This window comes from Macadamia integrifolia, unplaced genomic scaffold, assembly GCF_013358625.1.
Source record: "Macadamia integrifolia cultivar HAES 741 unplaced genomic scaffold, SCU_Mint_v3 scaffold1356, whole genome shotgun sequence".
Taxonomy (NCBI): domain Eukaryota; kingdom Viridiplantae; phylum Streptophyta; class Magnoliopsida; order Proteales; family Proteaceae; genus Macadamia; species Macadamia integrifolia.
Genome location: NW_024868175.1, coordinates 10796 through 33809, shown reverse-complemented (window position 1 = coordinate 33809; position 23014 = coordinate 10796). Strand labels below are relative to the sequence as shown.

The 23014-nt window shown below is 43.1% G+C and overlaps 1 non-coding gene across 1 annotated transcript; it reads left to right on the top strand.

Annotated features, from left to right (window-relative positions):
- Positions 1–9181: 9181 nt before the first annotated feature.
- Positions 9182–9288, top strand: LOC122063564. Its single transcript, XR_006135397.1, has one exon. It is a non-coding gene; the product is annotated as a small nucleolar RNA R71 (small nucleolar RNA).
- Positions 9289–23014: the final 13726 nt, after the last annotated feature.

Here is a 23014-nt window from a genome sequence, read left to right as displayed (position 1 = left end):
ATGATGATAATGGTGGGTTCCTCTTTCCCACTTTCTTTGTTTATTTCTGAAATTTGGTGGGCATGTGAGTTCACATGTCTTCCAATATGAACACTATTTAACTGATTTTGAAGTCGATTATGATGATTATGATTTTTTTTTTCCTTTTTCTTTTTCTGTGTGTTTGTGTTTGTGTTTGTGTGCTGCAGCAGTTGATCCAAGTTCCCACCTCCTTTGAAATTAAATGGTTTTGCAGTTCTTCCAAATTAGAGTCTTTGACTCTCTACAAAAGGATCACTTTTGACCCGCTTCTCTCTCTCTCTCTCTCTCTCTCTCTCCCTCTTTACTCCTTTGGTATCTGAATTGATAACTCGTGAAGTGGTCTCACAGTTTCCAACAGAATGGATCCCACAAGAAGCTGTGTTGGGCTGTCATGCCATTACCAAATGCAAATGTTCATTGCTCGCGTCAACACGGCTTAGAAGATGCCCTGATTGCGGCATCCATGGCGTTGGAAGCTGGAACATAGCTAGACTAGTCAGTTTAGCATTCCTGTTGATGTTTGGACCTGAAAGTCACTTTCACAGAATTTGGACAACATATTGAGTATTTCAATAACCGCAAAAAATAAAGAAAAAAGGTTAACCCATTTAGAATCATAAAGGCTATGTTCTTATCATACGAAACCATTTTCTGAAACCCTTTGCACGCCATCCTAAACTCTTCGATAATAATGCACCATTTGCGGGTGCTCAATACTCATTTAGGTGGGTCAACACTTGAATGCAATTGGTCCGATAGCAGTATCAGCCATCAGAAAAAACATGGGATAATTTGTTCCATCAAAAATTATTTGATGGATAGGTTCATGGAGCATTTAATAGAGGGACATCCATTGGATCATTGCGCCCGTCAATGAAAAATGTGCAGTTACATTAATTTAGGTTAAGGGTTGGAAAAGTTGCTGATGTGGGGTTGCATCTCTCATATCAAGCCAATAAGAGCATGGGAGGACGTATTGCACGAGACAAACATTTCAAAGAGGAGAAGAGTGTGTGAAGGTGCATGATACCAGCAATGCGGATGAGTTCATATAGACAGAAATGTTCCATAGCTACATTGGTAAAGCAAGATGAGCTCTTGATCACATTACAAAGTCATGGGGACACAAGTGCTGAAAACTAAATCCTTATAGAAAGAAAAACTGGTTGAAGACACACTATATTTACGTTGGTACCCAAGGATTAAAGTATCGGTATCGGTCATCGTATCGGTCGGCCAAAATTAAGATACGTATCAGAGGGTATCGTATCGTATCGGAGATACACTAAGATACGCTAAAGATACACACATAAATGGATAGGAAACATTTTTTTAAACACTTTTGCATAAAGAATTTATTAAAAAAAGCTATTGATAACATGTATTATGCATAAACACTAAATTGAGGGTATCGTACTAAGAATTCAAGGTCTGTAGTTGTCCCATAAATGTGAAATCCTTGTTCCCAACCTTGATTTCCACTTTAGTTAGAGAGAAATATGGCTGACAGCAACTTTGGAACAAAAACCCTTCAAAAATTCATTTTTTTTTTCTGAGAAATTACCCATATTGGCCATTATATGACCGTAGCGCCGATACGTATCGATACTCACCGATACGTACATATATATATATATCTATCAATACTCACCGATACGTGCTGATATATACCGATACGTACCGATCGATACATATCGATACGTACTGATCGATACATACCGATACTCACCGATACGTACCAATACATATCGAAACGTACATTTTACCTCAATTTTATACTTTTCATAGAGTCGTATCGAGGCATGTTGTATCGTATCGATGTGTATTAGTGGTGTATTGATGCATATCGGTATGTATTGTAGGATATATATCGATACGAAATGGTTTAAAAAATTCAATGTATCGTATCGGTGTATATCGTATCGGCCGACTAAATTTAAGATACGTATCGGAGGGTATCATATCGGTATCGAAGATACTTAAAACCATGTTGGTACCCCTTGGATGCCCAGCCACGAATATATAGCTGATCCATTACAGCTGGTAGCAATCCTTATTATTATTTTTTTCTTTTATTCCTGGGCTTGGTTGAATTGAGTTGATTTCAAGCTAAAAGTAGCGTTATATTGAGTTTAATATCATCTCCTTCCACAATTTTCTCTCAATTTTCATTGATATTGAGAGATGTAGCTTTTATAAATGCTAGATTATTACAATAACCCATTCTGGAATTTACAAAACCCTTTATATTCTTTATTCTTTTGAATTAATTTCTCTATGTTTCCACTCATTCAGGGGTCCCAGCCTCTAAATCTAATAATGAGTGTTTAGCTATTTGAAAATTGATTCTGTCCCCCACAACCATCCATGTAAAAGTTGTTATCTCATTATTTGTTCCTACTTTTAATTCAGAAAAAGGTGGTTTAAGGGGATGATATGCATGTTATTGAGTTTATAATTGATGGCTAGTTTGAATTTCTTTAACTAAGCAAAACAATTACACTGGATCAATCTTTTTCTATACTATCCAAAATGTAAAGCAAAACAATCCAATTTTAAGCTTAAAGTGTTTTTTTTTTTCAAAAGGGCTCAACAGAGAACTAGTTAACAGGTGAAGATGGAATTCATTTACTCATTTGTTAACATAAAGACCCCTATGCCTGCCTATCTAATATTTTATGGCGTCAGCTGTCTAACTTAGGTCAACCCAATGCTTAATACTGTTCAGAGCCCTTTTCTTGATAGACCTTGTTTTATTTATTTATTTACTTTTAACAAAAATAAATAAATAAATAAAAAAGAGAAAAAATTGATCAGGGGTCAGGACCACCAAAAGACATATCTAGAGACTCTCATGAACTTATCCTAAACATCCAATGACTTCAATCTGACAATTCAGAACCATTGATGAAGCACTTGTGAAACAAAGCTGCTTGTGCCACCATCAAAGAAGTGGCACTGGCAAGCCAGTCAGAGACTTGAGTACAATTACAGCTTACACTTAATACCAGAGGATTAAACAAATGGAATCAAAATAGTCTAATAAGAGATCTTCCTTGAGAAAGGTAGTCAAAACCGATCATGGTGAATAGAATCAAATGTAGAATTGTTGGGGGACAATCATGTGGACCTAACAACCAACCTCATAAGCCTCCAAAATATATTTTAATTTCTCCTTAATTGGTTTTTAAATCATTGGTTTTAGGTAATTGGGGTAGAGGGGAGTGGGGGACTGCAGTGACTCATGCAAGATCCAAAGCTTTGTTAAATGTTGGTTGCCGACTCAAAAAAAGCCAAAACACTTTTCCTCATATTATTCTCACTCTGCTCTATCTCCCTATGTTAGAAGAAGAAGATGGATTTTATGCATTATATAATGTCAATATATAAGCAAAAGTGAGAACACAATTTTGTCTCAAAAACTACATGTCATGTGTCACACTTTCCTATCCTCATCTCTTTCCCATACCTTCACATGGGCTCGCAGCCTTGCACCTTAGAAAATGCCTTTGTAGTCCATGTGAAGCTGAAGCACTAGAAGGGCTTTCCCCCATTGAACCCATCAAAGAGGTCAAATTTATATGTGGGTGGTCCTCATATTGGAAGTTGGATGATGAGTGTGATCATGGTTTTAAGTATCGGTGCGTATCGTGCTGTATCGGCCAATACGTATCCGTATCGGTAGGCATCGGCACGATACATACCGATACGTATCATGAAAATTTTAAAACCCTTATGTATCGATACGTATCCTACGATACGCACCGATACACACCGATACACCACCGATACGCACCGATACTCTATGAAAAATTCAAAATTGAAGTGAAATGTACGTTTCGGTATGTATCGGTAAGTATCGGTATGTATCGATATGTATCGGTGCGTATCGGTATGTATCGACTGATACACACCAATACGTACCGATACGGTCATAAAATGACCAAAATGGGTAATTTTTTAGAAAAACATAATTTTTTGAGGTGTTTTTGTTCCAAAGTTGCTGCCAACCATTTTTCTCTCTAATTAAAGTGGAAATCAAGGTAGGGAACAAGGATTTACATTTATGGGACAATTACAAACCTTGGATTCTTAGTGCGATACTCTCAATTTACTGTTTATGCATAATACATGTTATATATAACTTTTTTTAACTATTTTTTTTATGCAAATGTGCATAAAAAAGTGCTTCCTATCTATTTATGTACGTATCTTTAGTGTATCTTAACGTATCTCCGATACGATACGATACCCTCCGATACGTATCTTAATTTTGACCGACCGATATGACGACCGATACCGATACTTTAATCCTTGAGTGTGATTGTGTTGCAACAATTTCGAAATCTTTTTTAACAAAATATGGGCTTGCTCCATTGTAACTTAGGGGTCATGGGATTGAATTTGAAACCATAAAGTGGGGGTAGGGCTGAGTACATTATAACTCTTACAAGATCTACAGTGATAAGAGCTTCATGTAATTTGGGATCAAAAAACAACCTCACCAGGCTCCACAATGACAGGAGCCTAATGTAATATGGGTAAGTCCTTTTTTTATTTATCAAAATACCCTTTGCTTATTCCTCAAATCCAAAAGGACGATGAACCACATGGAATAATGATAACAGACAAGACAACAATAAGGAAAATACAATGCACATATACTCTCTCTCTCTCTCTCTATATATATATATATATATCTTATTGTCAGATCCATGAGATGATAGGATTAATCTTCTTGAATATTCCAGTTTTCCAAACCATTTGAGTTTGTCCTTTGATGCTTTATCTCTATGTAAGAAAGGAAAGAAGGAGAGTTACGTTGGCGGCCGCTGTATAACTTTATAGCCAGGTCTTTTTCATATGATGGGTGATTGAACCTTGAGTATCCGAGGAAAATCAAAATATCAATACCTTCTTGTTGTTGTTACAACATGGAGCTACTAGCTCCATCCATCTGCACGATTTATCAAAAAGAGGAGAGTGAAATGAAACCCACCATTATTATGGTTCTCAAAACACTCTATCAGTGGCTGGTTTACTTAAATTTTCCTGTCTTCTCCCAGGCAGGCAAGGCCAGAGAGAGAGAGAGAGAGAGATTCCCTATATATCATGACAACTGCTCATGCTTTGTCTCCTCAGATTATGGTGTCTTTGTAAGGACTGGTAATGGTGGTTGATCAGACATTCCCTCCTTACCGACATGGCTTTGTTCAGTCTCCACCCTCAGCCATGATCAAGATGATTCAGGGGCTGATTTCGTTGCTGGAAATCAAGCAATCTTACAGAATATGGACTTATATTTTACTGGTTCATGGGCTGGGTTGGGCCAGGCTGTTCGGTCTGGTATGTTCGAATTGTCAATTTGACACCGGCCTAGTGTGGTGAATTGATCCTATGGATTACAACTTGAAATTTGTAAAGGGGTTTCGACACCCTTGAGGCTGCGTTTGGTTGCAAGGGAAATGGGAAGGGAAGGGAAGTGAAGCGATTTTTTTTTCCCTTTTGAGTCGTTTGGTTGCAATAGAAGTGAAGTGAAATTAATTTACCATAGTTGTTTGGTTGGATGTAAAATTGATGTAAAATAGATGTAAAATTTAAAAAAACTAATAATTCAACCAAAATCCTCAAAAGAGATGGGGGCGGGGGCGGGGGCGGGGTCAGGGGCGGTGGCGGGGGTGGGGGTGGGGGAGAGTACTTTTCAATCCAGAACCCACCTAGATCCTCAAAATTTATATTGGTTACGTGAATCAAGTCATTCAAGGTTTGTACCAAATCATACTATGTTCTATCACTAACCAAAATAAACCATCTTGTTCTATATATCAAATGAATGCAGCATAAATAAATATTTAAAATAATATAAAAGATGATGACAAAGAAAACAGTAATAGATCACAAGTGATAACGACTGAAAGGCCCATTCCAAAAGTCTTTTGGTCAAAACAAACCCAACAGATCAGTAATGCTCCATCTGGCTCAAACCCAAAGTCTTTTGGTCAAAACAAACCCAATTCAGTCGTGTGTGAGAGAGAGAGAGAGATCGTGGAGAGTTATGAGCGGGGTGAGAATCGCGAGAGTGGGAGAGAGATCATAAGAGTAGGGTTTTTTTTTTTTCTTCCTATTTTGGTGGGGAAATAAAAAGGAAAATTTAAATAGTTAAGTGAAGTTTTTTTTCATATGTAAAATATATTTCCCTTGCAATCAAACATCTAAATTTATTTTTTTTGGGAAAAAAATTCCACTTTACATAAAAAATTTGCATTCCCCTTGCAACCAAACAAAGCTCGAGGTATCAAATAATTTGTAGCCTTTTTAGTATAATACTGTTACTGCACGTTTCTGCCTGACGTAAACCTGCAGAATACATATTAGAAGCTGGCCCAGAGAGAGCTCCGGGGCTTGGCTCCGACGCCAAAGTTAGTCTCCATAACACTACGATATATGGTGTTCAATGTATTGAGAGCTTACCTTTCATCCATAGTCGAGCCTTCCTTATATAGGTAGCAAGGGTCTTTCTCATTGGTCAGGAGGTTCTGTCGTGTAGATGCGTGTCCTTACCTTATTGGAGAGATCTTCTTCTGTCGTGGTCGATCTGACAAAGATCATTATGGTTAACCCGACTTGAGTTACTTACTACAACCATCAACCAAACCATAGTAAGATCCTCCAACCACTAACCAAACCATAGTAAGGTCCACTAACCTCTAACCAAACCATAGTAAGGTCCACTAACTGCTAACCTGACCACAATAGGGCCAAGGGTTGAGCAACTTCTTGACCAAGTTTAACATTTATTGCCTGTGATCTTAAGTCAGGCTAGTTGTGGGCGTTAGTACTTTTGTGAGATTGGTCTGGTGCTTGATGGTCTTTGAGGGGGGGTTCCATGCTCGTGCTCCTGCTGATATGGTCCTTGGTCCAGTAACCTAACCATTGACTAGTCAACGAATATATATATAGCCATTGTTCCCGAACATACATTCCATTGTTTTCCCTTTTGAGTGAGCGGGGTATAACTTGCTCCTCCCTCTCCCAAGCTTGGAAATGAGCTCAGGGAATATTTGGGTATCTGATTTATGATATTTCCGTGGGTTTCTTTTCTCTTTTGGTATGCTTGCTTCCGATGGCAGATATATGATAGCAATAGCCGTCTAGTCATAAATAGGAGTTTTAATCATGGGTGGACGTATCAGTCAGGGACGGGCTTAGGTCATTAAGTCATAGATCGAGGAAATACACACCATTTAAGGAGTTGATTGTGCTCTATCGAATGGGTAGGGTGTTAATTTGGAAAAACATGTGCTTTCTCTTGGGTTTTGAACTGTCTTTTTGAGGGTTCAGAGGTTAGTCTGGTGTTGCAACCGAAACATCGAAGTGTTTAAGAGGAGGCGTGTTTAGTGGAGTGCTGTTGTTTGTTCATCCTAGCAGTTGAAGTCCAATGGAAACTCGAGGCATTTAGAAAGGATTTTGAAGAAGCATTCCGCCCATCTTCTTCCTAAGTTTTTCTACTTACTCAGTCTGGTAAGTATACTGTTGCCCTTGTTTTTGGTTCAATAGGTTAATGCATGGGATTTAGGACATCTAAGTCATCATTTTCTGGGGAATGGTCTTCTAAATCATCGGAGTCATCTTTTTCTGGGGGAGGGGGGGGGGAGGTCTTCTGAATCTATGGGCAAGATGCCTCGAGAGGTGACTAGGGGTGTTAGTAGGGAACACTGTACTCGCCAAGGTCAAGTAAGGCATGCTCAATGTAGGTGTTGCCTATGACACAAGATATGGTAGGGCTCCCTGGAACCGTATACTTGGCTACTATAGGCTGAGTAATTATGGAACTAATGTTACCTGCCAAGAACGCCTTTTTGGGCACACTAGTGATACGTTTGTGAGTACACAAATCTTTCAGTACCTTTGCATAGGCAGGGATCTAGGATATGGCATCCAAAAGGGGGATGTTCACTTCTACCTTTTTGAAGACTTCTAAAGTTTTATCCATGGATGCAGTCTTCCTTTTGTTTACCAAGCGATTAGGAAATGGGACAGGATAAACATAAGGACTGTTAGGGATTTGCCCCTGTTCAAAAGAATCATTTTTGGTTTCTTCAACCAAATCATCTTTAGTTTCCAAAAAATCTTTAGGTTCATCAGACGAACCTGAAAAAAGAGGCACACTTGTGTCCTCAACTGAAGGAGAGTTAACAGGAGTAATAGATGAGGAAGATTTAGGAATGCTCTGTTGGTACTCTCTACCACTCCTAAGGGCATAAACAACATTACATTGGTTAGAGGGCCCTTGTTGGGTCTGACCTTGTACTATATTCAGTGGTGCATTAGTGTTTGTGAACTAACAGGCTGATGATGCCTAGGGTTAGGCTCTGGTTGACTAGGTAAAGTTCCTTTCTCCCTCTCACGCATAATTGAGACAACTTGAGTGAGTTCTCTCGTAAGATTTTGATGGTTTGTCATGAGGAGGGCCATATTTTTTTTTCAAGTCACTTATTCTACTTGCCTCTCCAGTGTTGGTAAACCCAGGGGGTTGCTGATAAGATGATAGGAGAGGGGCCCTAGGAAAACTAGCCTGAGGTCCTACATTTAACCTAGGAAAAGTATTTTGAGAAAAAAGATTGTTGTGCAAAGGGAGGCCTTTGGAGTCCAGGTTGACCTTGATTATGGAAATTGGAAGGCCCTGCTTGGTTGCCCTGATTCCAAGAGAAATTTGGGTGATTTCTCCATCCTGGATTGTAGGTATTACTATATGGATTATTCTGGTATAATGCATTAACACTATCATTAGAAGTGCCCCCAGAGGTGTTGGGGCATTCTTCTAGGAGATGTCCAGGGGACTGGCACCAAGCACAAATCTTAACCAAATTGACTGATGATGCTCTCTAGGAACAATAGCCTCAATTCTCTTGATTAAGCTATCCAAATGGGCTTCCTTGACACTATTCCATCCACAAAATATCATTTTCCTCCTATGGTTCTTTCACTCTCTTGGGTTGATTCCCACTCACAAGTTTTGTCAGCTAAGTCAAGTAAGAATTCCCATGCCTTTCCTTCATCTGTAAAGGATGTGAATCCCTCAGGGCACATAGACTCTATCATTTGTTTAGTTGGGTAATCAATACCCTCATAAATTATTTGACATAAATGCCATAGGTCTAGGCCATGGTGAGGGCATTCTTGGAGTAGATCCTTGAATCTCTCTATAAGTTTGGAAAATGACTCACTAGGCTTTTGCCTAAACTGAAGGATATCACTTCTAAGTTTATTGGTCTTGTGAGTTGGGAAAACTTCTTAAGGAAGACAACTGTGAACTGTTCCCATAAGGTTATGGAATTTGTGGGTAACCCATACAACCACTTCTTAGCCTGGTCTTTCAATGTAAAAGTGATAAACCTAAGCTTAACAGCATCATCAGAAAGCTGTTGGATCTTAATTAGAACACATACCTCTTCAAATTCCCTTAGAAATAGATATGCATCCTTAGAGGTCAACCCATGGAAGTGGGGCAACATAATGATGTATTGAGATTTGAGTTCAAAATTATTGCCCTGGGCTTGTGGTCGAACTATGCAGGAAGGTTGGGCTGTTCTAGCAGGGTAGAACCTATCTTTTAGAGATTTAGGTGAAGGGTTTTGCTGTTGGTCTCCCATATTGAAGGGTTTTAAAGAGAGCAAACGTATAGGGTCACTACTTGTTGGATCTCTTCTTTCTAACTGATTCTTAGTATTACGTATCCACCTAACACTCATGCAACAGAAAACTACCCACAACTAGAGTAAGAAAAGCATAAAAGGATGGATAGCAAATATTTTTTTTTATGATATTTTAATGATTTTTTTGATTTTTTTTTGGCTTTTTGAGAGCTTATCGGCAAGGATCCGGGGTTGCTCAAGTCAATTCTTGAGGTATTGCTACAGGGCGAAACCTGTCTTTATCATACTGTGAGGCATGGCAACCTCCACCGATACAATTATTATTGCAAGTTGTTCTTCTAAGGAATTCAATAAAAGAAAAAGAAAAAACCAAAACAAAGCAAACAAAGCACTCTGATTTACCAAAAGAAAGCAAAAAATAACATGAAACTGTCTCCCCAGCAACGGCGCCAAAACTTGTTTGAGATTTTAAATGTAACCACAAGCATACGGATCAGTGTAGCTACGGGTCAAACACAGGGAGAGCTAGGGGTGTCAATTCGTGGCCTGAACCGACTAAACCGATCGGGACCTACCGTTTATAGACTGGCTCGGCCCGGACCGTTTATTAAACGTGTTGGGCTTGAGCCCGGCCTGTTTATAAACGGTCGGTCTTGGTTTTGCTACTTGGACCGTCGAGCGCCCGATCGAGACCGACCGTTTAACACCCGACCGAGACCGACCTATTGTGCACCGGCCTAGCCTGACCCTTTAATGATTGTAGAATACCTATTTTACCCCCCAAATTAAAAAGTAAAAACATGTTCACATTTTAAATAATGGTTATATTTGGTATCATTTATTAATTAATTGTCATTTTTTTGGGCTTGCATGAGTGGGCCAGAATATAAGAGCACATTTTAAAGAGGGCCTATTTAAAAACCGGTTAAAGCCCATTTAACATTAAACATGTCCGTAGCCCGGTTAAAGCCCGACTAAAGCCCAATTAAGGTGGCCCGATTATAGCCCGAGGCCGATCGACCGAATATAAAGCGTACCATGCCCTCAATAACTAAGATCGATTAGTTAAATGGGCAGACACGGTGTAGCCTTTGAAAGTCTTCAAGCCCGATTAAGCCCAACCGAAATCGAACCGGCCCGACCAATTGACACCCCTAGGGAGAGCAGTCACTTTATTTTTTTATTTTTTTTAATAATACGAAAGTGAACCGATTAATGGTTGTGATCTAATTCTAATTACCGTCCTAAACATATGCATCTAAAATAACGTCCTAACCATTCGTCATCTAAGAATTTAAAGACACAAGCCACGCAATTAAAATTAAATAAATAAATAACTGAAAATAAACAACCCACACAATTTAAAAAAAAAAATTAATAATAAATGAAGGAAAAAAATGCTGAAATAAAAATAAAGTAAAAGAAAGGGGGGAAAGCTAGAGAGAGACTCACAAGTAGGTTTCTCTACTTAGCCCGAGGGATGCATCATAATATGAGCTTCCCTACTTGACCAGAGAGTCACTCTTACAAGGGTTACTCTACTTGGCTTTAGGGAAAGGGAGACAATTAAAATAAAAGCAATAAATTGATGGTTCTATGGCTAGGAGGGGCAAAGCCAACACATACACTAGCCATGAACCTTGGGGGAAAGGGATAGCAAATCGACTGAAATTAAAATCCTAAATTAAGAAAGAAAGGGTAGTCAGAAGAGGGAATGAGAGGGGGGAGAGAAGACTATTGAAGGAGTCTACTTACATGAACTTTAACCCTTGAACTGAAAACTTAATCGATTTGAGATACTACCAGTACTAAAAACTAGATCTAGAATAAACCAAATCTGAAATTTTTAGTACTAGAGAAAACAAATATGAAGAAAAAAATTGAACTTGAAAGACATGCTTCATAGCTTGTTCTTGTAACTTAGAACTAAGCCTAGAACTAGAACTTGAAAATTACAACTTCAATTACTTAAATAATAAAAATAAAAGACTGAATCAAAAATAAAAGTGCTTGCATTAATTGAATAAAAGAACTTACAAAAGTTTTTAAAGCATAAACCTAGAACTAGAGATAGAGAATGAAAAAACTAGAGAAAGAGATAGGGCAAAAACAAAACCCTAGAAGAAGAATGAATTAGAGAGGAAGAGAGGGACAATTTTTTAAGAGTTTTGTGGACTCCCTTTTATAGGGAATAGGAGAGAGGGAAGGACGTCCAAGGGTGGATCCCCTTGGACGATTTTGTGGTGAGGTGGAGGAGAGAGAAGAGAGAAAATGTGTGGAGAGATCTCCCACGATTTTCTTACCTTTTTCTTTCCTATTTTTTCTCTTTTTTCTATTTTTGTCTCTCTTCTTGCACAAGAAACCCCCCCTTGGACGATTTTCCTTGCTTGTATTTGTACAATATTCTATTTTAAATGGAAAATTCCATCCATGCCCTTGTCTTTTTTTTTTTCTTCTTTCCTATTTTTTGTCTTTATTTTCTCTCTCTTCTTCAAACTTACATACAACTATCTTGGCCGACCTCCTTTGAGTGATGAGTAGGAAAGAGAAAATATTATAAAAAAAAACCTCAACAAAATAGCAGCTAAGAGGTTCGAACTTGAGACCTCCTAATAAGGAAGAGATTTTGCATACCACAACTCACCAACTGCACTAGGTAGTTGTTATTACCAAAAACGAATCTTCAATCACTTAAGGATGTGGTCCATTGATCCTTGTTGGTATTTAGAATATTCTTTATACCCTTGGAACAACTGCAGACGGGCTGGTTCTGCATCTCGGTTCGGTTCTGATCCATTGTTCCTTTTTTTGCCCGAAAAGAATAATCACTTGTACGGTTGACGAAACAAATGTGTACTTTTAATTGAACATGTCCATCTTTCTTATAATTTCATCCTCTTCGCAACCATGAAAAGAAATAGGACCTCTTTATGTGTAAAATTGGAGATATAGCACCCGATAGTCCTTAAGGCAATGAAAGTATAAAACCTGCAAAAAGAGAGTAAAACCTAAGGTAGCTCCATTCTAAATATGTAAAATGCATGATTTACTACCCTAGAATTCACACATAAATGTGCTCATCGCTAGGCTTTGGCCTGAGCCCCCAACCGAGGTAGGGACCTTTGGTCAGGTCCGCTCTGCCTTGGCCTGAGCTCCCAATCGAGGTGAGGACCTTCGGTCAGGTCCGTTCAGCTTTGGCCTGAGCCCCCAACCGAGGTGAGGACCTTCGGTCAGGTCCGCTCGGCCTTGGCCTGAGCTCCCAACCAAGGTTGTGACCTTCGGTCAGGTCTGCTCGGCTTTGGCCATAGCCCCCAACCGGGGTGAGGACCTTCGGTCAGGTCCGTTCGGCTTTGGCCTGAGCCCCCAACCGAGGTTGTGACCTTCAATCAGGTCCGTTCGGCTTTGGCCTGAGCCCCCAACCGAGGTTGTGACCTTTGATCAGGTCCGCTCGACTTTGTCCTAAGCCCCCAATTGAGGTGAGAACCTTCGATCAGGTCCATTCGGCTTTGGCCTGAGCCTCCAATCGAGGTAGGGACCTTCGGTCAGGTCAGCTCGGTCTCGGTAAGAGTTCCCAACCGAGGTGAGGACCTCCGGTCAGGTCAGCTCGGCCTTGGCCTCAGCTCCCAACCGAGGTAGGGACCTTTGGTTAGGTCTACTTTGGTGCAGATCTTGAGGGGTGGTAATTGGTGACATGACGGTGCCATTAATGCTCGTGCATTCATACCATTTTTCTTTTATTTATAAAGTGTGGGGGTTCATTTGTGGGCCACTTTCGTTTTTCCCTCGGAGAGCTTTCCTTCGGTCTAGGTCTTCCTTTTCCTTTAGCGCTTCGTCTTCACCAAAAGTAAGTACGATGTCTTCTTCATCCGGGTACAGTCCCCCGTCCTCCGAGAGGATAATGTCTCACCATAGGTATCAGAGTCCAGGGGGTCCGAGGGATGTCCTCGGACTCTTCCCCTGATTCGCCCTATTCTCGTGACTCATCGTCCATGGCCTCGCCGTCTGGATCCGAGGGTGGCTCAAACGGTGAGGGATTCAGGGAGAGGGTCTTGAATCCTGAGCCCAGACCTAGGACCCCCTTGAGGTGGAGGCCCTACACATCATTTCCACCATGGATGAGCTGGAGCTGGGGGAGCTAAGGGCCTCCTTCAATATCTCGGATGCTTTCGAGATCCGGCTACCAAAACCGACCGACCGAGCTAGCTATCGGAACTCCGAAGAGATGTGCCTATATAAGGAGGCATTGAAGGCTGGCCTTCGGCTTCCCTTCCATCCTTTCTTTTCCCAGGTGTTTTGGCACTACGAGATTTTTCTGACCCAGCTGACGCCGAACGGATGGTAACATATGCTTAGCTTCATCATCCTTTTCTCTAGGCGCCAGAGGCCTCTCTCCCTCCCTCTCTTCATCAACTGCTTCCTTCTTTAGGCCTATAAGGGGCTTTCGGGCTGGTACTACTTCAGCCCTTTGAAAGACCTTTGGCTGCTGAACGGTTACCCAACGTCGATCCACGGGTGGAAGGAGAAATTCTTCTTCGTGAGGTCGTCCGAGGGGGTACCCTTCAGCATCATCTGGGATATCCCCGATCTGAGGACGGTGAACTCTGCCTTGCCCTTCTTGGGACAGACGTGGAGTCAGTGGCTATGGTGAAGCGTCAAAACACCTACCCTCTAGTTGAGTCCGACAGCCTTAAGTCCGACACCATTTTGTTCAGATTCGGTCTTAGCCTGGGTGAGTCTTAGGCCAGCCCAAGTTTATTTGCCTTAGGTACTTGTGTTTCATACTAACTCCCTTCGTCTTCATGCAGTGCAAATCTCCAGGGCCGAGGTTAGGGCTGTAGCTGCGGAGAGGCAAGTCCAGATAAGGGAGGCCAGGGAGTGGGATGCCCAGCAGGAGCAGAGGCTGAAGAGGAAAGGGAAGAAGGGTCCTCCCTCCTCTGAAGCTCCCCCACCGAAGAAAAGGTCCAGGGCCGAAGGTCCCAGTACCGAAGCGGTCCAGGCCCTCGCTGCTCTGGGCCATAGCTTGTCTACCCGAGACTCTTCCCCCATGGCAGACTTCAGAAGCCCGAGGGCTGGGAATGTTAGGGTTGAGGTGGGCTTCGTCCCTCGGTGGTCGGTTAAAGAAGATGACACCCTGTCCGTCGGCCATGTCGCTCATGAGCTGGTACTGAAGGGCAGCCTCCCCCGAGATGCCGTCGAAGCATAATAACGAGGGACGACGGAAATGATAACTAGCGCCTGCATCTTCATGGCAGGGGTAAGCTTCGATCTTCTAAACCTTGATTTATGATCATTGCAACGAACTGACCATCGGTGTCTTATGCAGGCCCAAAACCAAGTGGGTCAGCTGGCGATCCAAGCTGAAGCTATGGCCCAAGACCTCGAGGCTTCTGAACGTGAAAAGTCAGTCCTAGAGAATGAGCGTTCGGTTCTCATGGAGAAGGTGGAGCACCTAGAAGCGGGCCTTCTTCGCACTCACCAGGAATGCGATCAGAAGCTTGCGGAGCTGAAGGCGCAGATAACGGTAAAGGTTCAGGAGGCCGAGACCCAAAGGGCTAGAAGTATAGGGCCTCTGAGGGCTTTCGGGAGGAGGTCAAACGTGCCATCGCCCCTGGGTTCACAATGGGTGCTACTGAGGTCCGAGACTGGGTCCTCGAGCACTACCCAGGGGTCTCTTTCGAGGATAGCAGGCTCATCTTTGAAGAAGAGTGTGTTGAGGCAGCCCCAACAGCCACCGAGGTTGCTGACATCGACGGCGAAGGCTGTAGTGAGGAAGGTGAGGTTCAGCTGCAACGTGAGGTACCTCTGACTCCTAGTCATGATGGCTCCAATGGGGAGACCCTTCACCATGCCGACGATGAGGTCGTGAACCCGACAGACGCCCCCTGAAGCCACCCTGCATCCTACCTCAGCCTTCGGGCTCTCTTTTTTCTTTTTGTGATGTGAGCCTTCGGGCCTTTTCGTGTAATCTCGACGTTCGGGCCTTTTTAATAAATGAATATTTCCCTTTCTTCGGATACCTTTGCCTTTTGCTTTTTTGCACTTTCTTTCTGATAAGGAATCTTTAGCCCGTAGGTAGGTGCAAGAAGGTTGAACCCCTTGGCAGCCCTAGGATTAATACACTTCTACTCTAGTACGAGACCTAGTTCTGCTCCATCGGCTTATCCGAGAAGTTTCCCACATCCGAGGGTCGTGGACTTGAGGGATCCTAAACAAGTAGGATTCAACCGTGCCCCCGAACTAGGTAAGGACCCTCGATCAGGTCTGCTCAGCTTTGGTCGGAGCTCCCAACCGAGGCCATGACTTTCAGTCAGGTCAAATCGGCCTTAGCCAGAGCCCCCAACCGAGGCCGTGACCTTCAGTCAGGTCAGCTTGGCCTTAGCCAGAGCCCCCAACCGAGGTAAGGACCTTCGGTCAGGTCTACTCGATCTTAGCCTAAGCTCCCAATCGAGGTTGTGACCTTCGGTCAGGTCTGCTCGACCTTGGCCAGAGCTCCCAATCGAGGCCTTGACCTTCGGTCAGGTCAGCTCGGCCTTAGCCAAAGCCCCCAATCGAGGCCATGACCTTTGGTTAGCTCAGCTCGACCTTAGCCAGAGCCCCCAATCGAGGCCGTGACCTTCGGTCAGGTTAGCTCGGCCTTCACCTGAGCTCCCAATCGAGGTAGGGACCTCGACTGTATCCCTTCGTCAAGTTCCCTTTGGCTCTGCCTTGATCAACAACCGTGGTGATGACCGAGGTAAGGACCTTCGACAAAGCTAAAGCCATCAAATAGGAGAATCCCTATCAATTGCCGTAAACCAGCTTACATATTTTTCATAAGTAAAATCATCCGAAGAGCTTAGGATGAGGAGTTACAACTAGAAAGTGCTTAGGAGCAAAAAATTACAAAATGTGATTGCACGCTACTTCACTACTGGTAGAATTTTCTCAAGTTCTTGGAGTTCCACGATCGGGGTACCCTCTCTCCCCCCATAGTCTCCAGGTGATAGGAACTCGGTCGTATTACCCTTGAGACTCTGTAAGGACCTTCCCAATTCGGAGCTAGCTTTCCTTGATGCCTCGGGTCTAATATTTCTACCCTTCTGAGGATGAGGTCACCCATTCTGTACTCATTCTTTCGGACATTGGAGTTATAATGCCTCGTAACCCTCTGCTGGTAGGTGATGATCCTTTCTTGTGAGGTGTCCCTGACTTCGCTCAAGAGGTCTAAATTCGTCCGAAGTCCTTTATCGTTTTCTTCTTCATTATAGTACTGAATCCGATGGGTTACGACCCCTACCTCCACCGAAAGTACAGCTTCGGTGCCATAAGTTAAAACGAAGGGTGTTTCTCCAGTGGTCGATTTCTCAGTTGTGTGGTAAGCCCAGAGGATATTGTACAACTCATCTTCCCATAACCCTTTGGCATCATCCTTATTCCTTGGAGCAGGGTACGGTTGGTTACCTCTGTCAGCCCGTTGGTTGGTGGATAACCGATCGATGTTTTCCTGTGGTCAATGCCGAGGGCATCACAAAACGAGTCAAAAGTCAGGTTGGCGAACTGAGTTCCATTGTCCGTTACCACTACTTGAGAGATTCCAAATCGATAGACTACCGCTCTCTAGAATAAGTTCCTTACATTCTTTTCGAATATCGTCGCCAGTGCTTCGGCCTTTGCCCATTTTGTGAAGTAGTCTACCACCACCACTACAAACTTCCTTTGTCTCGTGGCCAAGGGGAATGGGCCCAGGATGTCCATTCCCCACATGGCGAATGGTATCGAGCTTGATAGGGACAAGAGCTCGGTAGAGTGCTGCCTAGGGACGGGGGCGAACATCTGGCACTTGACGCACTTCTTGACTAATGATTCCGTGTCCTTCCTCATTGTCGGCCAGAACAGGCCTTGCCTCAGCACTTTATGTGCCAAGGCCCGGGCTCCCAGGTGTTGGCTGCATATCCCTTCATGCACTTCTCGGAATGTATACTTGCCATCGACGGGGTTCAGGCACTTGAGGTACGGCACGGTGAACCTTATTTTGTACAATGTCTCATCCTTCAGAAGGAAGCGTGCTGACCTCATCCATACTTTCCTTGCCTCGTCCCTATTCTCAGGGAGCTTTCCTTCCTTGAGGTATTCGGTTATGGCATCCATCCAGCTATGGTCGTGCTCGCCTACAGGTAATACCTCTTGGGGTATTTCGGTACTCGACTGTGGTAGCACTTCAAAATACACCGATCGTCCAAGGTCTGCGAAGTCGGAGGTGGCAAACTGTGACAGTGTGTCTGCACTAGAATTCTCTTCTCGTGGCACCTGCCTTACCTCAAATTCCTTGAAGGTTGTTATTCTTTCTCGCACGGTCTTCAAGTACCCAGCCATCCTTTGTTCTTTGGCTTCGTAGTCTCCATTCACCTGTCGTACCACGAGCTGTGAATCACTATGCACCACCAGATCCTATACCATCAAAGCCCATGCCAGATTAATTATGGCTATTAACGCTCCGTACTCTGCTTCGTTGTTGGAGGCATCGAAGTCGAACCGTAGGGCGTACTCGATCTTGAAACCTCTGGGGCTAACCAATATGATCCCTGTGCCGCTTCCTGCGCTGTTGGAGCACCATCCATGTACAATACCCAAGCCTTTTCTTCTCAATCCTTGGAAGATTCCTGGGGATCGTCAGGAAGTGTCATCTCGACTATGAAGTCTACGAGGGCCTGTGCTTTTATTGCGGTTCTCGGTTTGTACTGGATGTCGAATTCTCCCAACTTTATGGCCCAGTTTGCCAGGCGACTGGACATATCTGGCCACTGTAGTATCTTCTTCAGGGGCTGGTCTTACGATTGAAAATAGGGCCTCAGCTTTCTTACCGCTGTTACCAGGGCATATGCCACTTTCTTCGTCTTTCTATATCTTGTTTCGGCATCTAGCAAGGTTCGGCTGACATAGTATATCGGCCGTTGTTGCCTTCCTTCTTCCTTCGTCAGTACTGCACTTACAGCTACTGCTGATACAGTAAGGTATAATTGTAAGGTATCCCCAGTGTTTGGATTTGTCAGCAGTGGGGGTGCGGCCAGGTACTCCTTTAGTTGTTCAAAGGACTTTTCGCATTCCTCCGTCCACTCGAACTACTTGGATCCCTTTAAGGCTCTGAAGAAGGGGAGGCATCTATTAGCCGATCGAGATAGGAATCGCCCTAGGGCGGCGACACTGCCTGTTAGCTCCTGGACTTGCTTCACATTCTGGGGTGACCTCATATGTCACACCCCATTCACATAGAAACGGATCGGTGACCGGGTTAACTCCGGTTAACCCAAACCTTCCAGGATCATCTGATACAGTACCCAACCACAGCATACACACCTATAAGATAAACGTTCAAAAGTTCAACGGAAGACTTAATTTACCTGTAAATACCCCCAATATACTTGATACCCAAATTATAGTATATAGATAAATACAAATGGGCCCGTAGGCATGATATTTACACAAAAATAGTAACAATTCACGTATCAAGTACACAAAAAGGGGTCATCAAAAGAATAAAAAAGTAAAACCCTGTACGACGTCAATACTGCGGTCCCGCAGCACAGCCCTCGCACGTGCAATCCTTACTGTGCTCATACTCCTCGGGGACCCACCAATCCTCATCGGGAAACTCAATTGTGGGGCCCGACCCTTGATCTTCAGGTTGGTGACCTGCAAAATCATCTAAAAGAGCACGCACGTGGGATGAGCTCACTAGCTCAGTAAGTGAAAAGAAGGACCACACAACAATCACATCCATATGCACTATATGCTATGCAATTCATTTTAAATCTCATCCACCTACAAAACATTAATAAGTCTTTGGTTTTTTTTGCTACTACAATCACAGTGCACGTATGTCCCAGGTACAAACCGCGAACTCCATCCCGCGATACACCCATAGGGTTGTGGGAGAAGGCCCACCGTGAGTACTCAAAAAAGTAAAGCATACCGACCACCGGCTCTCAACATAAAAGTAAATGACAGAAAGTAAAGGTGCTGACTCCAGCAATTTAAAAGCAGTACGATTGGCCCTCTTGAATATACCACTGAGGTTACCGACTGTCCTAATGACCAGCCGGGCGTATGTCTAACCACCACAATGACCCAACAACCGCGACCACTGCTTCCCCCTAAGTGATAACACAATACCTCAACCCCTGTTGGGAAGGGTCGTAGCACAGGAAGATGATAATCCTAAACCGCATGCTCCTATATGACATAGCACGATTGTATAGTGCCACTGCATCCCATTCCATGGGCCACCAATGCACTCGTTTCCAAGCCGACTGCGGCATCTAATCTAATAATGAATCATGTATAGTAATCCAACCATTCGTCACATAAGCACATTAATCATTTAGCATTGGGAATGTAAAACACAATACACATATCATAATCATGTGAGGATGACTAAGGTTCACATAATTTGCATGATGACATGGTTAGTCTAGATACAATTGAATGATGCCAAACAAGCCTTAAAATAAAGTCAAATGTCCTCTCCCCCACTTACTTGTTGTGTACAAAGACTCACGCCCGGTACGGGTGAGATCCAGCGCGAGAAACGTAAATTTTAGTGAACCTATCATAAGTGAATGGGGTTAGTATTTTACCACCTTGGGATCAAAACTAACAAGATTTGATGGTTAAATCATGTTTAAAATCATAAAAGAAGGTTTTCCGTCCATTTTGGGTCCATTCGGACACAAAAATCACGTTAGGGGCCTCACGGATGGGTCGGACAGCCCACCTATCACGGCCCACCTATCTTCCCAGGTGGGCGGACTGACCCGCCGGTCTTCTCAGGTGGGTGGGCTGACCTACCAGTTCTGGCCCACCGGTGGGAACCGAGGGCCTACCCTCTCAGGCAGGTGCCCTCAGGCGGGCTGGTCGGCCCACCGGTCCCGGCCCACCTGAGGGGGCGAAAAATTGCCTTCTTCCTTGAAACTTTTCCCAACCTTTGGGAAACCAAATGGGGCTTTTCCAATCATATTTTCCACACATCCAAGGTCTTATAATATGATTCTAACCTAGATCTAAGTTAGATTTAAGGATTGAAAAACCATCTTACCTTCTTTGCTCAAGAACTCTTTCAAAACCCCAAAATCACTTCTTAACTCAAGAAATCACCAATGCTTCTCAAATCTTGTAAACACTTCTTCAAATCCTTCAAAATCAACACATAGACCATCTATTAAACCTTAAATTCATCATCTCAAGTGGGATTTACAAGATCTTAAGGAACTCTACCCAAATCAAGGGTTTTACTTATGTTTGGTGAAGGTTTAAGAAGCATAGCCTTTGCTCACCTCCAATCGTAGATCTCGTGTTGGGGATCACTCTTCCGGCGTCGAAATGGAAAGATCAAACCTTGGCATTGCTCAAAGTCATTCCTTCCTTCTCTTCCTTCCCCTTTCTTCTTCTTCGTTCTCTTTTCTTCCTTCTTTTCTCTCTCCTCTTTACTCTTCTCACCAACTCTTTAGTGTAATAAATGAGAAAATGAAAAACACAATAAATGCTATTTATACTTTAAAATATCTAGTAACCACATGGGTGGATCACTCAGGTGGGTGGATGCGCCCGCCTGTGACCACCCACCTGAGGGCCGAAAATTAGCCAACAAGTGAGATTTTGATGGAATTCGACTCTCGGCATGTATCTCACTCTCGGCACAAGGTATATTATATGTATGCACTTTAGGATAAGACTACATACTAGCATTACCCGTACATGGCCTTATGATACGTGCATGTGCACGGCTTGGGTACACCCGTCTCCTCTGGCACTGACTCAGACTTATCTGGCCAACCTGTGTTCAAAGTCACCTTTGCCATCATGGTCCATAAGGAACCCGCCTTAATCCTCTCTGGTTCGGGTCCTGCATGGTTAAACTGGGTCAACCGTGTAATTAGACTAGGTTTAAAAAGTAGGGTATCACATTTACCCCCCCTTTTTTAAAATTTCATCCTCGAAATTGGCGTACCTGGTTGTTCGAAAAGATGAGGGTACTTGGCTTGGATTTCATCCTCTTTCTCCCAAGATACTTCTTCAAGTGAATGATTAGCCCATCGCGCCTTTACGAAGGAAATGGAGCGGTTGTGATGGGTTTTCACTTTTTGGTCCAAGATTTCAGATGGCTGCTCTGTATAGGTCATATCAGCTTCTAGATATTCTGGTTCCACGGGTAATACATGCGATGTATCGTGAACATATTGCTTCAGCATGGATACATGGAATATATTATGAACATTCCCGAGCGAAGGTGGAAGAGCAAGCATGTAGGCTACTGAGCCAACCCGAGTTAAAATCTCAAATGGGCCAATGAATCTCGGGCTCAACTTACCCTTTCTATGGAACCTATGCAACCCTTTTGTAGGAGAAATCTTAAGAAACACCTTTTCTCTTTCGAAACTCAATGTCTTTCCTGCGGGTGTCTGCATAACTCTTTTGACGTGACTGAGCTGCCTTAATCCTTTCTCGAATAACATCAACCTTGTCACATGTCATCTGTATCATTTCGGGTCCTAACATTCGGCGTTCGCCTACCTCATTCTAATACAGAGGAGTTCTACACTTCCTACCATATAATGCCTCATATGGAGCCATCCCAATTGTAGCTTGATAACTGTTGTTATAAGCTAACTCCATGAGGGGTATGTATTCTTCCCAACTACCACACATTTCTATTGCACATGCCCTGAGCATGTCTTCTAATATCTATATGGTTCGCTCTGACTGACCATCAGTCTGTGGGTGGAAAGCAGTACTCAAATTCAATTGTGATCCCGAAGCATGGTAGAAGCTTTTCCAAAATCTGAAAGTGAACCTTGGGTCCCTATCTGACACAATGCTCACTGGCACTCCATGCAAGCGCACTATGTTATCCATATAAAGTTGTGCTAACTTGGCCATAGAGAACTTGGTCTTGATGGGAATGAAATGAGCAGTCTTAGTAAGCCGATCAACTATCACCCATATTGCATCCATCCCCTTAGGTGTGCATGGTAGTCCGGTGACAAAGTCCATCGAAATCCTATCCCACTTCCAGTCTGGTACTGGGAGTGGCTGAAGAGTACCATAAGGTCGATGCCTCGCAGCTTTTACTTTTTGGCATGTAAGACAAGTTGCCACATATAGGGCTATTGTGATTCTCATGCTGGGCCACCAATAGTTTTGTTTAAGGTCCTTATACATCTTTGTACTTCCTGGGTGGAGTGAGTACTCGGAGCTATGTGCTTCCTACACTATCTTGTCTTGTATCTCCAAATCATCGGGCACACACAACCTACCTCGAAACAATAACGCCCTGTCACTGGCTAAAATGAAATCAGGGTCAT